The sequence below is a fragment of the Leucoraja erinacea genome, chromosome 13 (genome assembly GCF_028641065.1).
Source record: "Leucoraja erinacea ecotype New England chromosome 13, Leri_hhj_1, whole genome shotgun sequence".
In the NCBI taxonomy this organism is placed as follows: domain Eukaryota; kingdom Metazoa; phylum Chordata; class Chondrichthyes; order Rajiformes; family Rajidae; genus Leucoraja; species Leucoraja erinaceus.
In genome coordinates, this window is record NC_073389.1 from 6,849,626 (window position 1) to 6,869,952 (window position 20,327).

The 20,327-nt window shown below is 43.4% G+C and overlaps 1 pseudogene; it reads left to right on the top strand.

Moving 5' to 3' along the window:
- The first annotated feature begins 11,768 nt into the window (after positions 1–11,768).
- On the top strand, positions 11,769–11,878 carry LOC129703134 (U6atac minor spliceosomal RNA; annotated as a pseudogene).
- The last annotated feature ends 8,449 nt before the right edge of the window (positions 11,879–20,327 follow it).

A 20,327-nucleotide genomic window follows, 5' to 3' on the forward strand; every position in this document is an offset into this window, starting at 1 on the left:
CTGCCGCTACCTCCGCCACAGCTCAGAGGCCGAGTCAGGTCTCCGCTGCTGCTGCCGCTGCCGCTGCTGCCGCCGCTGCCGCCACAGCCTCAGGGCTGAGCCAGGTCTCCGCTGCTGCTGCCGCCGCCACAGCTCCGCTGCCGCCAGCCCCGCCACTAGGCCTCGGCGCAGATGGAGACGGGGGACACGACCGAAGAAAAAGTCGCATCCCCCGAAGGAAAAGGCCAAAGCATGTTTCTCCCACCCCACCCACACACATACACAACTTAATAAAACAAAATTAACTAAAACATGACAAGGAACAAAAACGAAAGAAAAAAACAGACGGACTGCAGGTGGGCCGCAGCTGTTAAGCCAGCGCCGCCATCTTGCCAATATGGAGGAGAGGTAGGCATATTTTGCAGCAATGAGGGCATCTGTGTAGTCAGTGAGGTGGAGTTTGTAAGCTTCATGGTGGACTGTGAGAGATGATTTCTTTGTAAGTCGTTCAAGTCGGCGACCAGTCTGTTTCAGTTTACGAAGTGCAGGTGCTTACCAGGGTGAAGATGTGTTAAAAGTTACGGTTCTTGTTTTGAGTGGGGCCAGAGTGTTGAGGGAGGTAGACAAGGTGAAGTTGAGATGGTTTGTGAGATCATCAGGTGAGATATGGGTTGAGTCCAGGGGGAGAGTGGTGGAGAGCAGGTCAGAGAGATGGTGGGGATCGATGGATTTTAGATTACGGAAGATTCGGAGGAAGCGGGGTCGAGGTGTCGGAGAAGGGATGGTGAACCGTATAAGCTTATGATCAGAGAGAGGGAAGAGGCATGGATGGAGGTCGAGTACCGGTTGATTTGTGGAGCAGACCAGGTCAAGGATGTGACCTTTGTCATGGGTGGGAAAGGTGACGTGCTGAGTGAGACAGAAGTTGTCAAGTAAAAAGGCGAATTCAGATGCGAGCTTGCAGGTGGGGGAGTCCATATGAATAGTTAAGTCACCAAGTAGCAGCAGACGTGGGGAGAGGGATGAGGCAAGTGTGAGGATTTCAGTGAAGTCAGATAGGGAGGAGGGGTTTGGTTTAGGTGGCCGGTAAATGAGGACGACTGTCATGGAGGAAAGGGCTTTGAAGGCGAGGAATTCAAATGATGCTACTGGGGGAGAAGGTGAGTTCAGTGATACGAAAATTCTGGTTGAAAATAACAGCGAGGCCACCTCCATGGTGGGAGGGGCGGGGCTTGGAGATGTAATTAAATCCAGGTGGGGATGCTTGATTGAGGGAGAAGAAGACATTGGGTTGTTGCCAGGTCTCAGTGAGCAGAAGGAAGGCCACAGTGTTGTCAAGGATTAGTTCATGGAGATAGATATAGATAGATATGCCATTTATTGTCACTATACATGTACAGTGAAACTGAAAGCTGCTCGTACTCAGTGCATACATACAATTTAGCACAAAAAACAAGAAACAGAAAAAAAAAAAAAAAAACAGAAGGGAGATGGGGGGGGGGGGGAATAGGTGCACAAATTCTGCGGCGCTACATACATATATACATATATACAGATGGAAGTCCGTGTTGGGCGGTGTAGTCAGTGTATGTGTGAATTTGAATTTATAGTAGATATAATTCTCGGAAAGCAACTATTCCTGAGTCTGTTTGTCCTGGATTTGATGCACCTATAGCGCCTTCCACAGGGCAGCAGGTCGAACAGTCCAAACGCAGGATGGGAGCTGTCTTTGATGATCTTCTTTGCCCTGCTAAGGCAGCGGGAGGTGTAGATGTCCATCAGGGAGGGGAGAGGGCAGCCAATGATCCTCTGCGCTGTCCTGGTTACCCTCTGAAGCCTCTCCGTGTCTGCCATGGTGCAGCTGCCATACCATGCTGTAATGCAGTATGTCAGCAGGCTCTCGATGGACGAGCGGTAGAAGGTCAGCAGCAGGTTAGAGTCCAGATTGTGCTTCCTGAGGACCCTCAGGAAGTGCAGCTGCTGCTGAGCCTTCTTGATGACCGCTGTCGTGTTGTCCGTCCAGGAGATGTCAGCAGCGATATGGACGCCGAGAAACCGGAAGGTGTTGACCCTCTCCACACACTCGCCGAGGGCAAGGGCTTTGTTGTTGAGCGACCTGGTGTTGAGGAGGGCAAAGTTGGCATTGTGAGAGGGTGGAGGGGTGGGGGCAAGCTGGAGAGATCTGAGGTTGTCCCGGTTGACAGTGCTTGCGGTCAGCTGGGATGGGCGGTGACGCAGAGCGTGGTAGTGAGCAGATGGATGGAATGGAATATCCGTGGTTGAAGCAAACAAGTCTGCGCCGAGAGCCTCTGTGGATGAAACGGGGTCGACGCAGAAGTCCAAGCTGTTCAATGACCTGGGTGCAGGATGAGATGTGGTTGTTGCAGAAACCAGTCATCTGCAGAGTTGAGTATTTGAGCATGATGGTGATGGTGCGGAGAGGTGTCCAGCGGTGCAGGTGCAGGTGGAGAGAGTATCCAGCAGTGAGGGAGCAGAGAGGTTGTCCAGCAGAGCGGGTGCAGCGAGGTGTCGAGAGGTAGTCCAGTGATGAGGGTGCAGAGAGTATCCAGCAGTGCAGGTGCAGAGAGGTTGTCCAGCAAAACAGGTGTAGAGAGGTTGCCCAGCGGTGCAGGTGCAGGGAGGATCCAGCTGGCGCAGGGATGTAACCAGCATCGATGGAGAACAGGCACAGGCACAGGCAGGGAACAGACAGGCAGGTAGGTAACAGGTAACAGGTAGGTAACAGACAGGGGGGGGGGGGGGGGAACAGCGGGCGGAGAAGCGGCGAACAGTCAACGCCAGCGTCCTCTAGGGGAGTCTTGCAGGGATTCAAACGGTTCTGGCGGCTAGCTGTATAGGCCGCAGGGGGACGATCGTTCAACGGCCAAAACCGGCCAAAAAGGACCACAAACCACCTCAACTGGAGCGACCCTCCAGTGGTCCCACGACAGGTGGTAGATCAAGACCTCGTCCGGGATGAAAATAAACCGCAGTCGGCAATTGAAGGAGATGAAGCCGATTCGCGGTAAGGGACCGTTGTTAATTTGAAATTCCCGCCGCCGCCATTTTTTCCGGTTGAGTAGTCACTCAATGGACGAGACTTGTCTAGGACATAGTCACTTTGTATTGGGGTAGAAGGGGAGTATCAGGAACTTCTAGACGGGATATTCTATTTGATCCAACATTAAACGTTATTATCAGATGCTTTATATTAATATCAGAGGGCCCATTATGAGTATTGTTATCAATAGTCTGCGCTGTAAATGGTTTGAATTTAATGCGATTACCCGCTCTATTCCAAAGGCCAAGGTGAGATTCCTACAGGTGTCTCCAGCATCAGGGGACCATTCCTGGCAAGCAGACTTGGCAAATCTTTTTTTACTCACTTTTTTTTCTCTATCCAGCTGTAAGAGTACCCAGGGTAAACTCACGAGTCAGTAAGGTAAACTCACGGGCTACAATGAGTTTAAAAATTAAAAAGATTTCCTTCAAGAGTATATTTGACTCGTGGAAATCTTTCAATATGTTGAAAAATTTTCACGAGTTAGCACGTTTCCCGAGTACCTGCCGTTAGCGTTACGAGTCGCTAAGTTACGTCCACGGGCTCCGACGTTCATTCTACGTGATTACCACAAGCTTGATTTGTTCTTAACTTGGGATAACTCATGGGTGGACTTGCACCGTGGGACAGGGGTTAAATGGAGAAGGGAAGGGGGCCTGAAAGAAACTTTGTACCCACTGATAAAACTCCTCTCAGAGGCCCTGCTTCAGAATAGTTAGTTTACAGCAGATGGATTGAAGCCAGCAGCATTCAATTCCAAACATCTTGCGATAGCTGTTCACGGCAAAGTGCTACAATCAGATAAATAACTGCAGTTGGTTTACAGCATGTTTCTAAGAAATATAATTTAGTTAATTTCCGCTATGTGAGAAATAACTGTGCAGCTTTGGAAACACAGAATTTGTCTTTTTATCAGCAAATAGCTATCCTTTCCATTTATCCTGCAATAGCTTTCCAGGGCAATGCAATGTAAATTACCCCCATGGGCTCAGCGTCATGAAATACAACAGGTTATTACTAACTACATTTTAGTTAGAGGCTGATATATGGAAAATCACTCTCTACCACTTTGGAAACACTGAATTAGACTGTTTGCAGCAAGCAGTATTCATTTTGATTCATCTGGCAATAACATTTCAAGGCAAGGAGCTATAATCAAATAATGATTGTAATGGACATACAGCAGTGTCATGATATACATCAGCCAACTTAGTTTACAACAGCTTATTGCTAACTACTTTTTGAGTTAATTTCCATTGTATGAAAGATAACTGCACTCCTTTAAAAACACTGAGTTGTTCTGTTTCCAGCAATCAGCATTGATTCCCATTCATCTTGGCAATAACATTTCAGGGCAAGGTTCTATTGTGAAATAAATTACATGAATCAGTGCTTGGTCATGAAATAATTCAGTGAACAGCATTACTTTCCATTCATCACAGGTCACGGTGCCACAATTAAATCAATGACTCCAATAGATACATCAAATACATCTGAAATAATAGCTTACAACATGTTACAGCAATTTACATTTGTGGATAAATGCCATTATATGAAGCAATAACTGTACTGCTTATTACTTCAATCAATGCAGTGGCATAAAGTTAATTAAAAAACGGAGTTTACAACACGTTCGTAACTGCCTTTTAGTTAAATGCCGTTGTATGAATAGTAATTGTACTGCTTTGGAAACACTGTTTGCAGCAAGGAGAAATCATTTCCATTCATCTTGCAATATGAAAAGTAATTTTACAGATTTAGAAACAGCTGTTTGCAGCAATCAGCATTCATTACCATTCATCCTGAAATAACTTTTCAGCATATGGTGCTGCGATCAAATAAATGACAAATAAATGAAATGCATGAGAAATGTTAGTTTATAACACGTTATTTCTAAATACCATTTAGATTAGGCGACAGATGGCGCAATGGGCTAATAGGCCTTTCTCACGGGGCGACTTGACTCAAGAGTTAACCAGAGTTTAACATCGTGGGAACCTCGTGCGATACCAATACGGCATTCGTGGACCACTGTGGACCACCGTGGCGCTAACGGCAGGTACTCGTGTAACTTGGTGACTCGGGAGAAAATTCAAGCAAGCTTGAATTTCTCCAAGAGTGACTTGTACACTTGTGGTTGAGCATTGCAACATTATATGAACATAGTGGCCAGTGCGATATCCGTGCGATATCCGTACTGACTCTTGCGGTTACCGTGGGAACTCCTGCGAACGGTAAACCCAGAAGCTGGACAGAGGGGACAGAAAGTGAGTAAAAATTGTCTTCTGTGGGATTGAATTTAAAAAATAAAGATTTACATCCGCATATGGACATCAACTTATTCATGAGTTGTGTTAAGAAAATAACTATAATCTTTAAAAGAGACTTTACTGAAAGGTCCCGCATTTTTATGGTCCGTGAGAAATTTTTCACATGTACTGCTTTGAGAGATACAGCTCAGAGTCCTCGCCGACTAGCGATCGATGCCTTTCCGAAGCAGGGTCCGAAACGCTACCAATCAATGTTCTCCAGAGACCCGTGTAAGGAGTGAACTGCACATGCTGGTTTAAACCGAAGACAGACACAAAAAGCTGGAGTAACTCAGCGAGTCAAGCAGCATCTCTGGAGAAAAATAGGTGATATTTCGGGACGAGAAACATCTTCAGACTCAATTCCGATTAGGATGTCTGAAGAAGGGTTCCGATTCAAATCGCCACCTATTCTTTTTCTCCAGAGATGCTGCCTGACCCGCTGACTTACTCCAGCTTTTTATGTTTTTCTTCCCAGATCTGACTTAGGTAACTTAGGTAACTTACACTCTCTCTCTCTCCCCCCATGGTCAGGATCGAACCCCGGTCTCTGGGGCTGTGAGGCAGCAACTCTACCACTGTGCCGCATGTAGTCAGATTTAATAAATTGCTGGTGTTGCTTCCAAAGACAGAGGCATTGATAATATTAGATCAGAATTGCATCTTTCCGCTAATAGAGTCAATTATTAGTCAATTAATAATAGAATCAATTATTGTTGGTGACATTTCACCTACGAATATCAGATTATTTTCGCAGAGGTAAGGGCCAATTAGGCATAGCAAAAGGTATGAACACTTTTAAACATTTTTTTCTGACTATTTTGTCAAATGCAAATACAGGGAGAATGATCAAAGTGCTCACATGGCTCACTCTGTTAGAAACGTTCTGAGTTTAAATGTTCCGTGTATTCCTTCTTAAAATATAAATTTTTGTGTGGCCAGGGGTGCGATTGAGAACAGCTGGAAAAGGGCGGAGGCGTCACGAATAACAGCGTTTCCCTGGCCATATTATGGCCCATTCCCCAACCGTAACATTAATCAAGCCCTGTCTAACTCCGCCTTCACACCATCCCCCTGTGACATGGGTTAGTCATCGTTGGGCGGGCTGTGGGCCGAATGGCCTGCCAACGGGAGTCAGAGACTGACACTGAGATCCATTGTGCAGGAAGGAACTGCGGATGCTGGTTTTTTACCGAAGATAGACACAAACGCCACCTGTTCATTTTCTCCAGATATGTTGCCTGACCCATTGAATTACTCCAACATTTTGTGTCTGTGTTCACTATGAAAATTGAATTATTTGTTTTATGTAACTTACACTTTCTGTCTCTCCCCCTCCCCCCCCCCCCCCTCCTGCCCCCCCCCCCCCCCCCCCCCCCCCCCCCCCCCATGCAGTAAATGTTGGTTAACCAGGCCAAGGTTTGCAACGATGGTTCCCTCTTGGGATCACACTATCCCTAGCCAACAATTGGCCTATCAGGGAACCAAATATAGACATAAAGTGCTGGAGTGACTCAGTGGGTCAGGCAGCATCTCTGGAGGAAAGGGTTAGGCGACATTTCGGGTCGGGACCCCTCTTCAAAATACCCTGCTGAGGTCATCTGTTGTTGGCCCTGATTTGTCCCGGTCTTTTCTTGCTTCCAGTCCCCCCCTACAATCATCCCAAAGAAGGGTCCCGACCAAAAATGGAATCTATTCCTTTTCTCCAGAGATGCTGCTTGGCCCGCTGAGTTACTCCAGCATTTTGTGTCTAACTTGCTGATTCAGACAGTTTTTGATTATCAAGGATTCTGCGCTGACTCTTTACAAGTACCACAGATCCCCACCTTTATAAATTTCTATCTGGCAGTGTTTTCTGTCTCAGGAATTTCAGCCCTTTGTCTGTAATTACTGTCATCAAATATAGACAAAGGGCTGAAATTCCCGAGACAGAAAACACTGCCAGATAGAAATTTATAAAGGTGGGAATCTGTGGTACTTCTGAAACACACGTTGGAAATTTAAACTTGGGCGCAACTAACATCGTCTAAGTAATGTGGCATCTTCCTGCAGTAAAGTCACGGCATTAGTACAGGCATGTCTCCAAATGAGCCAATTCAACCAAGGGAGGATATTTATAGTGTGTGAAAAAAAAAGTGACATCATTTGTGCCACGTGACACTTCACAGTTCCCAATGTTCATTCAAGATTTAATGGGAAAGCTCGGGAGACGGACAAGTCACTCGCACAAATAACAGAAATTCCGAGTACCGTGGGAACTCTTTGTCTACCCCCCCGTTATATCGTGTGATATCGTGCTAGACCACGACCACTTCACTCTGGTTACATCTTTCGTCAAGTCGCCCCGTGAGAAAGCGCTTTAAGTGTTTGGCTGGCAACCTGAAGGTGGTCGGTTCGAATCCTGCTTGGAGTGTGTACTGTCGTTGTGTCCTTGGGCAAGACACTTCACCTACCTTTGCCTGGGACTAGAGACGGAAATTAGCTGCTGATTAGCTACAATCTCGCATATTTACATGCAAAATGTTAATTAATATGCACTGTCCCTGTAAACAAAACATTATTATTATTATTATTATTATTATTATTATGTCGTGAAAAAAACCCGACTGCTTTGGACACACTGAATTAGTCTGTTTGCAACAAGCAGCGTTAATTTCCATTTATCTTGCAACGTCCTACAATCAAATTCATGACACCAATCCATGCAACTTCATGTCATGCATCAGTAAAGTTATTTTACAACATGCAATTACTAACTACTTTTTCATTAATGCCCATTCTATAAAAAATAACTACTGCTTTGGAAACACTGGAATTTTATGTTTGTCGCTGGCAGCATTCATTTCCATTAATCTTGCAATTACTTTCCAGGGCTAGATCCTATAATCAATGAAATGACTTTAGTCGATGCGGGATCAGGAAATACATTAAAAAAACTCCAGTTTCCAACATGATTACTAACTACGTTCTAGTTAATTGCCGTTGTATTAAAATAACTCTCCTGCTTTGGAAACGCAGCATATGTCTTTTAGCAGCAAGTGGCATTCATTTCCATTCATCTTCAATAACTTATCTGTGCAAGAGCCTATAATCAAAACAATGCCTCCAATTAATGCATCATTGTGCAATGCATTGGAAATGTCATTTTAAAATATGTTATTGCTACCTACTTTATAGTTAATTGTTATTGTATGAGCATAACTACTGCTTTTGAAACACAGCATTAATTCTTTCAATTTTTCTACTTTATGTTCATACGTAGCTTGCCGGGCCTTTTTTTGTGACGGTGTCAGGACAATCAGCTTTCCACGTATAACTGCCTTCATAGCATCCCACAGTATTACAGGATCCACATCCCCGTTATCATTCTCTTCTATGTACCTTTTTATCTCTTCCCTTATTTGTTCCACATTTGCCTTATTGTTCAAAATACCCACATTGAGCCTCCAAACAGTATTTCTTTTTCTACTATTCAGGTGTACTGTCAAGCTGATCGCACTGTGATCAGATACATCTGCCACCCCGATTTTACACTCTGTGATCCTGTGACTTTCACCCGTATTCATTAAAAAGTAGTTAATCCTGTAGTAGACTCAGTGAGGTACTGAATAGTGTGTGTAGTCCCTTTCTAAAGGGCGAAGTTCTCTCCAAACATCAATTAGGCCCATTTCCTGTACTGATGTGTTAATAAACTTGGTCAGATGCATCTTGGTTTTTTTAGGCTTGTTGTATCCAAATTATGATTCATGACCACATTGAAGTCCCCTCCACCTATCAAAATATCTTCAGTCTCTAAAGCAATAATGTCAAACAGAGTTTTGAAAAAACATTTGGTACTCTCTGGGGGGGGCATATACATTGATCAGTGTCTATCAGCTAGTTGGATGGGGTCTGCTCAGGCTCCTGTAGTCGCGCACTTGCTGTCTCACTCTCATCTTCGCTCCTCTTTCCAACTCTCTGCCATGTCAAAGCCTGGAGAAGACGCTCCATCTCTGGGTCCGCCGTTTCCTCAGCACTGTAATCAGGTGTCTCCACGGAGTAGCCTGTCCTCCTCAATTCTTGCACTGCGTCCTATGCACTATGATATGTGCATGTTCCTGAGTCCCAGTGAATACGCATCTTGTCCAGCGGGGTCTGGAAGCGGACACCTCTCTCCTTCAGGGCCCTCTTTATTCCCTTATACGCCTTGCTCATCTGGACAACCTCCGTTGCATAGTCGTGGTCAAATGATAGACGTCGCCCGTCAATCATTATCTTCTTTCCCCAGGCCTTTTTCAATACCATTTCTTTGGTATTAAACTCCAGGAAATTTACCACTATAGACCTAGGTGGTGAATTACCTTCTAGTTTGCAAGCCAAAGCTCTGTGCGTGCGCTGGATCCATTCATATTGCAATAAATTATCAGGATAAGCTTCTGCAATCAACTAAATGACTCCAATCGATTTACCGTCATTAATATATCAGAAAAGGATAATCAATATTTTAAATATATACAGGTATGTGACTTTATGAAGAAACATACACATAGATTTCAAACTATATTTTTAGATCCTTTAGAAGAAGCAATGAATATCAAGGCTGATTCACAAAAATTAATATCATACTTTTATAATAATATATTAAATAGAGAATCACCCTCAACAGAAGCATTAAGGGAAGATTGGGAACAAGAGCTAATGACAAAGATCTCTAAGGATAGATGGGAAAAATATTTGATGAATACACATAACTGTTCTATTAATGCAAGACATAATTTAATTCAATTCAAATTATTACATAGACTATATTATTCAAAAACGAGGTTGAATAAATTTTATCCAAACGTCTCTCCCAGATGCGATAAATGTTTGTTTCAAAACGCTAATATAACACATTCATTTGTTGGATGTACAAAGTTGAATAAATTTTCTTGAGTGATATATTTGATATATTTACAAAGATTTGTCAAGTCAAGAATAAAACCCAAAACGGAATAGATTATATTTGGAATAATCGGAGAAGATACCAATTTAAATAAAGACCAAAATGATTTTTTAAATTATGGGTTAATAATTGGAAAGAAATTGATACTTAAATTTTGGAAAAATACAACCACACCAACTGTTAAAATGTGGATTAGGAATATGATGGACATAGCACGCCCTTGATAGAAATGAGACTCCGACCTAATACATAAATATGACCAATTCTTAAAGAGTTGGTCTCCTTTCATCGACTTTTTGGAATCATGTGATGCAGCGGTACGGTGCCGTAAGGATTGCTGATTTCAGTTCAGATGACGCGGATAGAGATACATCTCCGAATACAGATTTGGAAAATTCTCTTTTAAGGGGCCTGGGTTACCCTCAGTTTCTATTTACCACTTTCCTCTTTCTCTCTGCTCCTTTTTTTATTTTTTAGGTATACACACTTCACGTTTTTCTACTCTCAAACCATCTATTTCTCCACTTTTTCCCCTTTCTATTGCTTTCTTTTTCTTGTTCTGCTTACTTCTTTCTTATAACATAAAACTAGAGGTTGTACATAGAATGGATTACGGTATTACATAGTTGGCACCTAAAATTAGGTGCCACTGTACTGTTTTGTGATGTATTAACTTCTAATAAAATAAACAAAAAAAACAAAAAAACAAAAAAAAATATCAGAAAAGTTATTTTACAACATTTTAATACTAACGACTTTTTAGATATGGCTGTTGTATGAAAACCCCCTTAGCTGCTTTGGAAATAAGGAATAAGTGTTTGCAGCAAGTAGGATTCATCTCAATTCATCTTACAATTACTTATTGGGGCAAGGGCATATAATCAAATCGATAACTCCAATCGATGCAGCAAAAGGAGCTTTATATTCGAAGGTCTCTTCAGGAGACTCTGGTTGCAGCACCTGCTCATGGCTGTCCAAAAATCCCCTCTTTGTGAAAGAGAATACGAGTGGTGAGGGTAACCAACTTCAAAATTCTAAAAATATGTCTGTGGAACGTACTGGAATAAATGCGTATGGATACGAGGGAGTCCTCACAAACAAAGGTGGAGAATGTCCGAAAGGGGCTAGAGTTCCCCTCATGCTATGAATACCGGGAATAAACAATGCTCAGGGGTGACATTAAAACAGGCCGTTGAACTTTCTCTTGAGGTAAGACCTATTCGACAGGTAAAACTGGATAAGGAAGCAAAGCTGTCGGACCAATCAACAAAAAAGAGGTACCAATAATGAGCAAAGCTTCATTGTTGCAGCAACAACATCCCCCATGCCTTTGTTGACAGTAAGCAGTTCACTGAAGTTGGTGGCAGCATGAAAGTTAGACAGAGGTCTTTAAATCCGAAGACCCAAGTCGGGCTCAGGGAAAAAATTAGACCAGCTACGTGGTAATATTTAAACTTGTTTGTACCAATAATAATGATAACATGTGTTTAGCTATATGTTGTATGAAAATAGCATTTCCCTTGATAGGGATGAAAGGGGTCCTATTGGCCTTACAACACACAAATAGTTGGCATCTTACCATGTAAAGCTTCACAATACCAATGTTCCAAGCACAGACATTGGGCCAAATTTGTCTTTACAGGCAAGCTCAGAATTATGTCCAGAGTTGTCTTTCAAGGCAGGCTCAGTATTATGGTCAGGAATGGCTTTCGGGACCAGCTCGGAAAACGTGCCAGAATTATAGCTCGAGCAGGTACTGAATTCACAGGCGTGACCTGTCCATTGTGGAAAAGATGCAGAATGTCGTTTACTTTGTATCTGATTTCCTTAAGATGCTCCCATTTACAGAGATCATCTGAGAAATTTTGAAAATTATATGGAGAAGGCAATAATAAACATTGCAAAATGGGTTACCCTCAGTTCCCAGGTTATTTACCACTTTACTAAAACTAATGCTTGGACTGCTCAGAGCTCAAAAATATTTGTTAGGTCTGGAGAATATTCTAATGCTGGATGTGGTTCAAAACAACTGTTGAGCCTCAAACTATGTTCAAGAAAATGAAGGTTACAACAATTAGATTTATTCATTATTGGGATTACTGTTAACTATTAATTAGCCTGTGACTCTGCCCTGAGGTAAGAGACTGGAATTACAGTTTTTGCCCGTTGCTTGAACACGTTTTGCAAAACTTCGCTCATTGTGTCAAAACTCTACACACAAGTAAATAAGACACAACACTGGGAAATAAACCATTCACATCCATGTCAAATTGAAACTCTGCTATCGAAACCTAAACTCTGCTATGAAAACCTAACAATCCTTTGTCAAAACGTCACTCTGATGACAAAATGATACACACTTGCATCATATGAATACACTTTCAGATCAGCAGCAACACACTAGTCTACTTTATATAAAACACTGCAGTCTTTAATTTTCACTGTTTTTATTGTTCCACAGAAGGCACGTTTTCACAACAACCAAAAAATCAAATACTCAATACAGTACATTGCAATACTGTACTTCACAGTACTGTAAATTCAGTTAAAGCAAAAATAAAACAAAAATAAAAACAAAAATACACTATATTGTAAACACAGAAAAACACGACAATCGTTTGTAGGTGGGCTTATGGATCCTGCCGTCTGTTGGGGTCTGGCCACAGGATCTCATCCACATCGCAAGCAATGTCTTCTCCCACTAGGCATCAGGGAAAATATCCCCTTGTGTGCCGAATCCATCCATGGATTGACCTCACCTCAATGTCTCCGCAGGCCTGTTCCATTGCCTGCAGAAGAACCATGCGGGCATGTGGTTGGCGGTCATATACACGCCATCTCCAAGCCGAAAATAATTCTTCTATAGGGTTTAGAAATGGCGAGTAAGGGGGCAAGTATACCACTTCAAATTGATTATGGTTGGTGAACCAGGTCCGGACCAGAGCAGCCCGATGGAAACTGACATTATCCCAGACAACAACAAACCTGGGCTGCTCTGGTCTGTCCTGTACAGCTATATTATGAAGAGCATCTAGAAATGTGATGATATGTTGTGTATTGTATGGACCCAGTTTTGCATGATGGTACAGAAGCCCTCGAAGGCTTATGGCGGCACACAATGAGATATTTCCCCCGCCCGCGCTGCCCCGGGCCGTGCACAATTGCCCTTTGGCCAATTATATTACGACCCCGTCGTCTTGTTTTGCTAAGGTTGAATCCAGTCTCATCAATGTAAATAAATTCATGAGGCTGTGCAGCTCCATCCATGGCCAAGATTCTCTGTAACAAAAAATACATATTGTGGATGGCTATGTGGTACTGATACAATGGTACATATTCAGCTGTTACTGGATTACACCAATACTGTATTGTAAATGTAAAGGACTGTAACACTTACCTGTACATATTCACGTCAAAGTCCTTTGACCCTGACACTGTTCCTCTCAAATGGGACCCTGTACAGTTGCTTCATGGTCATTTTGTGCTTTACCAAGATGCGTCTTATAGTGGTAATGCTTACTTGGTTTATGTTGTTGAACACTTGCCTATCTGCAAGTATTTGTTGCCGTAGCTGCTGGAGACGGATTGCATTGTTTGCTCTGACTAGGTCCACAATGGCAAGTTCCTGCTGTTGGGTGAACAGGCATTGGCGTCCACCCCCAAAAGGTCTTCTAGTCATTCTATAGCAAAATGCAACCACAAATTGTTATTGGTTTGCTTCTTTTTTACAGTACTGTATATACTGTACTTTACTGTATATACCATACACTGTACTGAAACATCTCAACATACGTAATCACGGTATGTTTCACAAAACTACCACTTTCGTTCCAAAAGGAGCATTAGCCACCCTGCAATACAATACATGTGATACGGTAATGTGATATGGTACAGTACTGTAAATACTCTAGATACCATCTGAGTAGAGTAGAAAGTAGAGAGTTGAAGACATACCTGTTTTCCAGTCGGAATGTCCTTATTATGGATGAAGCTGTGCAACGGCTTAGATTAGGGTGGACTCTCTGCCCAGCTTCCCTCATAGTCAGGCCATGGTTTATGACATGGTCCACCAAAGTTTCTCTTATGTCATTGGAAATAATGGTCCGTGCATGGCCTCTTTGACCACGTCCTCGTCCTCGCCTCCGCCTCCGCCTCCGCCTGCATCCATGCTTGCAAAATTTCTCAAAATGGCTTAACTGAGGCCTTTTTGTAGCTGGCTGATTGGTGTTCAGTGTTGTAAGTAAGTATTTTCAGGTGTGTATCTTAGTGTTTTAATTACCCGATGTGTTTTGTATTTTGAATAGCTGTGTCTTCCCAATGATACCCTGAGATTTCATTTTTGAACGAAGTGTCTTATGTATGAAATAGTGTGTAGTGTGCAGGAGCAAGTGTGTTGCAGAAAGGAGCAAGTGTGTTGCAGAATTGCAACTAAAGTGCAAAGCAGCACTTTTGTTTAAGGTATGGTTACATGTGTTTAAGGTATAGTAACAAAAACTTCAAGTTGTGTTACTTTGGTCTAAGCATGGGTCTATAGTGTTCAAGCAATGGGCAAAAACTGTAATAGGAGCCTCAAACAATCCTGTTGTGATAAAAAAAAAGCCTTCAATTCATTAAGTATAATTGGACAATATAGTGGCTGTAATTCAGCTGTGCAGAGTTGCAATCTCAAATGCCATGTAGGTCTTGAAACAGACAGACATACTTTTTACCAGCTGAAGCTACCAAGGTCATTATGGTAGACAAACAGTATTCAGCATTGCTCCAGTAATCTGGTCTGTAAAATTTCAGTTATATTATAACTGATGGGGCTCTAAGGTGGAAAATTATGAATGCCATCTAGTTCAGAGGCGGAGGAGACTTGCATCAATTAACAATTATTCAGTTATTGGTATAAACTACCTATAGACACTTTATAACCCCTTTATATGGGTTTAAATTAATTTACAGAACTTAAATTGTTTCTGCAAATGTTCCAGGTTTCATTACTGGTTTATTACAAAATAATTGGAATGTTTTCCCCTCCAGACCATCCTGCTGCCTTGAGGGTTTGGTCTATTGGTACATCCAACTGTATCGCTGCTGACGTAGCTGCAGCCTTGGTGGAAAGAGATTTTAAAATTTTAGTATCCACCCCAGCCTGTGTTAGCAACTGTTTCAGCCATCTTGAGATGGTCTGAACCGTCACTCTTGGTGTGGTTGCTAGTGGCTGATAAAAATGTGCCTTTTCATTGCCTCTTAGGATATTCGTTTTCTCCATGTATAACGACAGATGTTTATTATACACAGACGGTCATCTGTTGGGTATGACCTAATTGAATACTGCTGATCCCTTTTTTCTGTTCTGCTTACTAACTCATAAATATGAACGTAATATTTTCTGTTGAGAAAGTCATGTTGCCCAGTCTAGTTTTTGCAGTGACTGTATCCTCTGTGCCATGACCAATACCATTAGCATGACCGTTTTAATGCCAGTCTGTGTAAGGACAGAACTGTAGCTGAAGACCAATTCCTGAGCATCTTCAGGATTATACTCACATCCCATATATGGGAGTATCTGGTTCTCCTCATAGGTTTTGTACCAGTGGGTCAGTCCCAACAGTGTAATGATCTGTCCCCTGCCATAGGTAAGTCTATAGGGCACTTCTGGCGCAGTTGATGGCACTGTAACTAAGCCCCTCATCATAGTGGAGGCCTGCCAGATATTCCAGAACAGATGGGATGTTCATGTCTCTGATTCCATGTTTGATACCACTGGGAACCATGGTTGAGTAGGCCAATCGGGTACTACCAATTCCAGATGCAGAGTCTAGTTGTATCTCTTTGTCTGCCACTGAATTTAGTCTTCCTGGTAGATAAGTGGTTGATATAGATGCTATCTCTCTGGATACACCATTGCCAATTTGTATAGCCAGATTGTCACAGATGTCAATTTGTTTCCACCCTGTGGTTAATGTATGCTACGCCACGGTGTTGAGGCCATAGGTTGCTCCGCACCCAGTTAGGGTACTGTGGATCAGTTTGCAGTACCATGGAAAAGGTTACTGACAATGTTTGGATAGGAACAAAGTCAGATGTTATGTATCCCCCATTTCAGTTCCATTTTAGCCTGATTGGTAGTTTCACAGATCTGTCAAGTGACCTGCATAAGTGCTTGTATTCTGTCCCAGCTTGTATTCTATCCCTATGGGAGTCTTCCATCACTCCCCCTACCTCTCTCCTCCTCCTCCCTCCCCACTCTTCCACCTCTCACCCCTCCCCCTCCACTCCCCTCCCCCTCCCCCCCCTCCCCCCCCCCCCTCCCCACTCCCCCACATCCCCTCTCCACATCCCCCCTCCCGCTCTCTCACCATCCCCCTCTCTCACACCCTACTCCACTCTCCTTTCCCTCCCAAATCTGTCCAGTTTCCTCCTCCTCCTCCTCTCCCCTCCCTCCCCTCTTCTCATCCCCCCCCCCCCACCCCCCCCACCTGGGGGTTTGGGCGGTGAGTGTGATGCCGCAGCCCCCCCCCCCCCCCCCCCCGCAAAAATGCCGTTGGGGATACAGACCCAACGGGTCTGCACTTGGTCCAGTTATTATATAAAAGTTTGTAGCTGCCGCCTGCCGTCCGTCCGGCTGCCTTTCTGCCTTTTGATTCGTTCCATCGTGTGATGTCACAATGGCCACTGCTCACAGATGTCCAATCGGAATGGAACCATTTACATATGCACCAGCACCAGCCCCAGCCAGATTCCCACCCCGCAACCGTGCTTTGGAGGAACAGACCCAATAGACCCAGGTGGTTAGTGTGACGCCGCACCCTCCCCCCCCACCCCTGCAAACGCGCGTTGGGTAAACAGACCCAATGGGTCTGCACTTGGTGTAGTTAGAACATAAAACCTTGGATTTACAATCAGCTTACAATCAAGCTTACTCATTAGACTTGGCTCAGAAAAATTCAGATGCTTATGACTCATCTAATGTGTATTCTGCTGCAACTGCTAAAAAATAATTTCACCCAATTACTAATATGGAGCAAACGGAAACAATTTCTTCTGATAAATATAATTATTCAAAAAGAAAGTGTTACTTTTGAGGGGGTAATATTCATAGAAACATAGAAATTCGAGCAAGCACCGCCATTCATTGTGATCATGGCTGATCGTCCCCTACCAAATTCATAAGAGAGAGATACCCTGCTCGAGAGGCAACTTGTAATAGTTGTGGCAAGAAGGGACATTATTCTAGAGTATGCAAGTCCAAAGCAACGACTAAAATTGTGACTGCTGCCATGTATACGCCTTCTTTATGTGCAATTACAGCTGCATTTTCTCAGAGCTTGTCTCATGCAGCTACAATGGCATCCATCAATGGCCATACACTTAATGTATTACTTGATTCTGGCAGTTCAGAAATTTTTATACAATCAACAATACAATCAGTTTTATTCGTCACATTGCACATAAAGTGCAAGTGAAATGAATTTGCCAGCAGCGGTACAATGAGAAAGAACACACAAAAACACACAAAAAATTTAGCACAAACATCCACCACAGCATTCATCACTGTGGTGGAAGGCACAAAATTTGGCCAGTCCTCCTCCATTTTCCCCCGTAGTTGGGACCTCAACCCTCCGCAGCCGCCGCTGCGGGCGTCCAGATGTGCAGACAAGGTAAAAAGTCTAGATAAGTCCTGAATCGGTGCTTCCCTACCGGAGAGCGTGGCTTCAGGTTGGTGTAGCCCATGGTAGAAGTTGGCCGTGGGCCAGCAGTCGGAGCATCTTCTCCTCCCAGGTCCCCAACGAGGGATCCCAGGCTCCGGACGCCGCGACGGGAGCTTCAGGCTCCCGTAGGCCAGCGAACAGGGCGCTCCCCTCCGGCGAGCCCTGGCGAGGGTTCTCCCGCTCCATGCCGAGAGTCCGTGCTGTGCCCGCCGCTGAAGCCCTGGGCACGTCTCTGGGAAAGGCCGCACCGATCCTTGCTGTTGGGCCACGGGGGAGGCAACATGGAAAAAGTTGCCTCTCCGTGCAGGAGGCGACCAAAGCAATTTCTCCTTTACCCCCTCACACCACCCCCCACACAAGACAGGGGAACATCACAGAGGAACATCAAAAACACACATTTAAACACACTAAAAATAACAAAAAAAAGTAGAAAAAGCTGACACACTCTGCTGGCAGGGCTGCCGGCTTGCAGCGTCCCCACCTACCCAGTCGGTGAACAAGTTGTCTCGACTAAATCTAACTATAATTCTTTCAAATAGAGAAATCTCGATGGCCCTGACAACTATCAATACTCAAATTATAGGATCTTGTATTGTAGACTTTATTCTGAACAAAACTAGCTATAAAACTGTATATCTTGGTATTTTGAACAAATTTGTGCAGCGATATAATACTAGGTCAGGATTTTCAGAAACTGCACAGAGCACTTCAAATAATGTATGAAGGAACTATGCCTGATTTTGTATTGTCAAAGCCACCAGTGTTGTGTGGTCTTTTCTGCTGCATCTGTTGAATGTCCTTCATTATTCACTAATTTATCCTCGAAGTGCAAGCCAATTGCAACAAAATCAAGACATTTTAGTAAAGATGATAGGACCTTTATCAACACAGAAGTAACTAATCTTTTACAAGAAGGTATTATAGAACCCAGCTCTTCCCCCTGGAGGGAACAAGTTGTCGTGGTTAAGGACCCCTTGGAGAGACATAGAAAGAGACTCTGCATTGATTACTCTCAAACTATAACCCAGTTCACGGAGCTTGATGCATATCTATTACCTCGTATAGAAGAGATTATCAACACATTAGCCAAGTATAAGATATTCTCTACTTTTGAATACCAAATTCCTTTGAAGGAATCAGGGAAGTAATACACAGCGTTTGAAGCAAATGGAAAATTATCTCACTACTGCAGTGCTCCTTTTGGTGTAACTAATGGCGTGGCTGATTTTCAGAGAGAGATGGACAAACTTGTTGAACAGGAAAACCTTAAAGATACTTTCCCTTATCTTGATAATATATAACCATATAACAATTACAGCACGGAAACAGGCCATCTCGGCCCTTCTAGTCCGTGCCAAACACTTATTCTCCCATCTACCTGCACTCAGACCATAACCCTCCATTTCTTTCCCGTTCATATACCTATCCAATTTATTTTTAAATGATAAAATCGAACCTGCCTCCACCACTTCCACTGGAAGCTCATTCCACACAGCTACAACTCTCTGAGTAAAGAAGTTCCCCCTCATGTTACCCCTAAATTTCGGTCCCTTAATTCTCAAGTCATGTCCCCTTGTTTGAATCCTCCCTACTCTCAATGGAAAAAGCTTATCCACATCAACTCTGTCTATCCCTCTCATCATTTTAAAGTCCTCTACCAAGTCTCCCCTTAACCTTCTGCGCTCCAAAGAATAAAGACCTATCTTGTTCAACCTTTCTCTGTAACTTAGTTGCTGAAACCCAGGCAACATTCTAGTAAATCTCATCTGTACTCTCTCTATTTTGTTGACATCTTTCCTATAAATTGGCGACCAAAATTGTGCACCATACTCCAGAATTGGCCTCACCAATGCCTTGTACAATTTTAACATTACATCCCAACTTCTATACTCAAAGCTCTGATTTATAAAGGCCAGCACACCAAAAGCTTTCTTTACCACCCTATCTACATGAGATTCCACCTTCAGGGAACTATGCACAGTTATTCCTAGATCCCTCTGTTCACCTGCATTCCTCAATTTGCTACCATTTACCATGTACGTCCTATTTTGATTTGTCCTGCCAAGATGTAGCACCTCACCCTTATCAGCATTAAACTCCATCTGCCATCTTTCAGCCCAATCTTCCAAATGGCCTAAATCTCTCTGTAGACTTTGAAAATCTACTTCATTATCCACAACACCACCCATCTTAGTATCACCTGCATACTTACTAATCCAATTTACCACACCATCATCCAGATCATTGATGTACATGACAAACAACAGTGGACCCAACACAGATCCCTGAGGCACCCCACTAGTCACCGGCCTCCAACCTGACAAACAGCCATCCACCATTACTCTCTGACATCT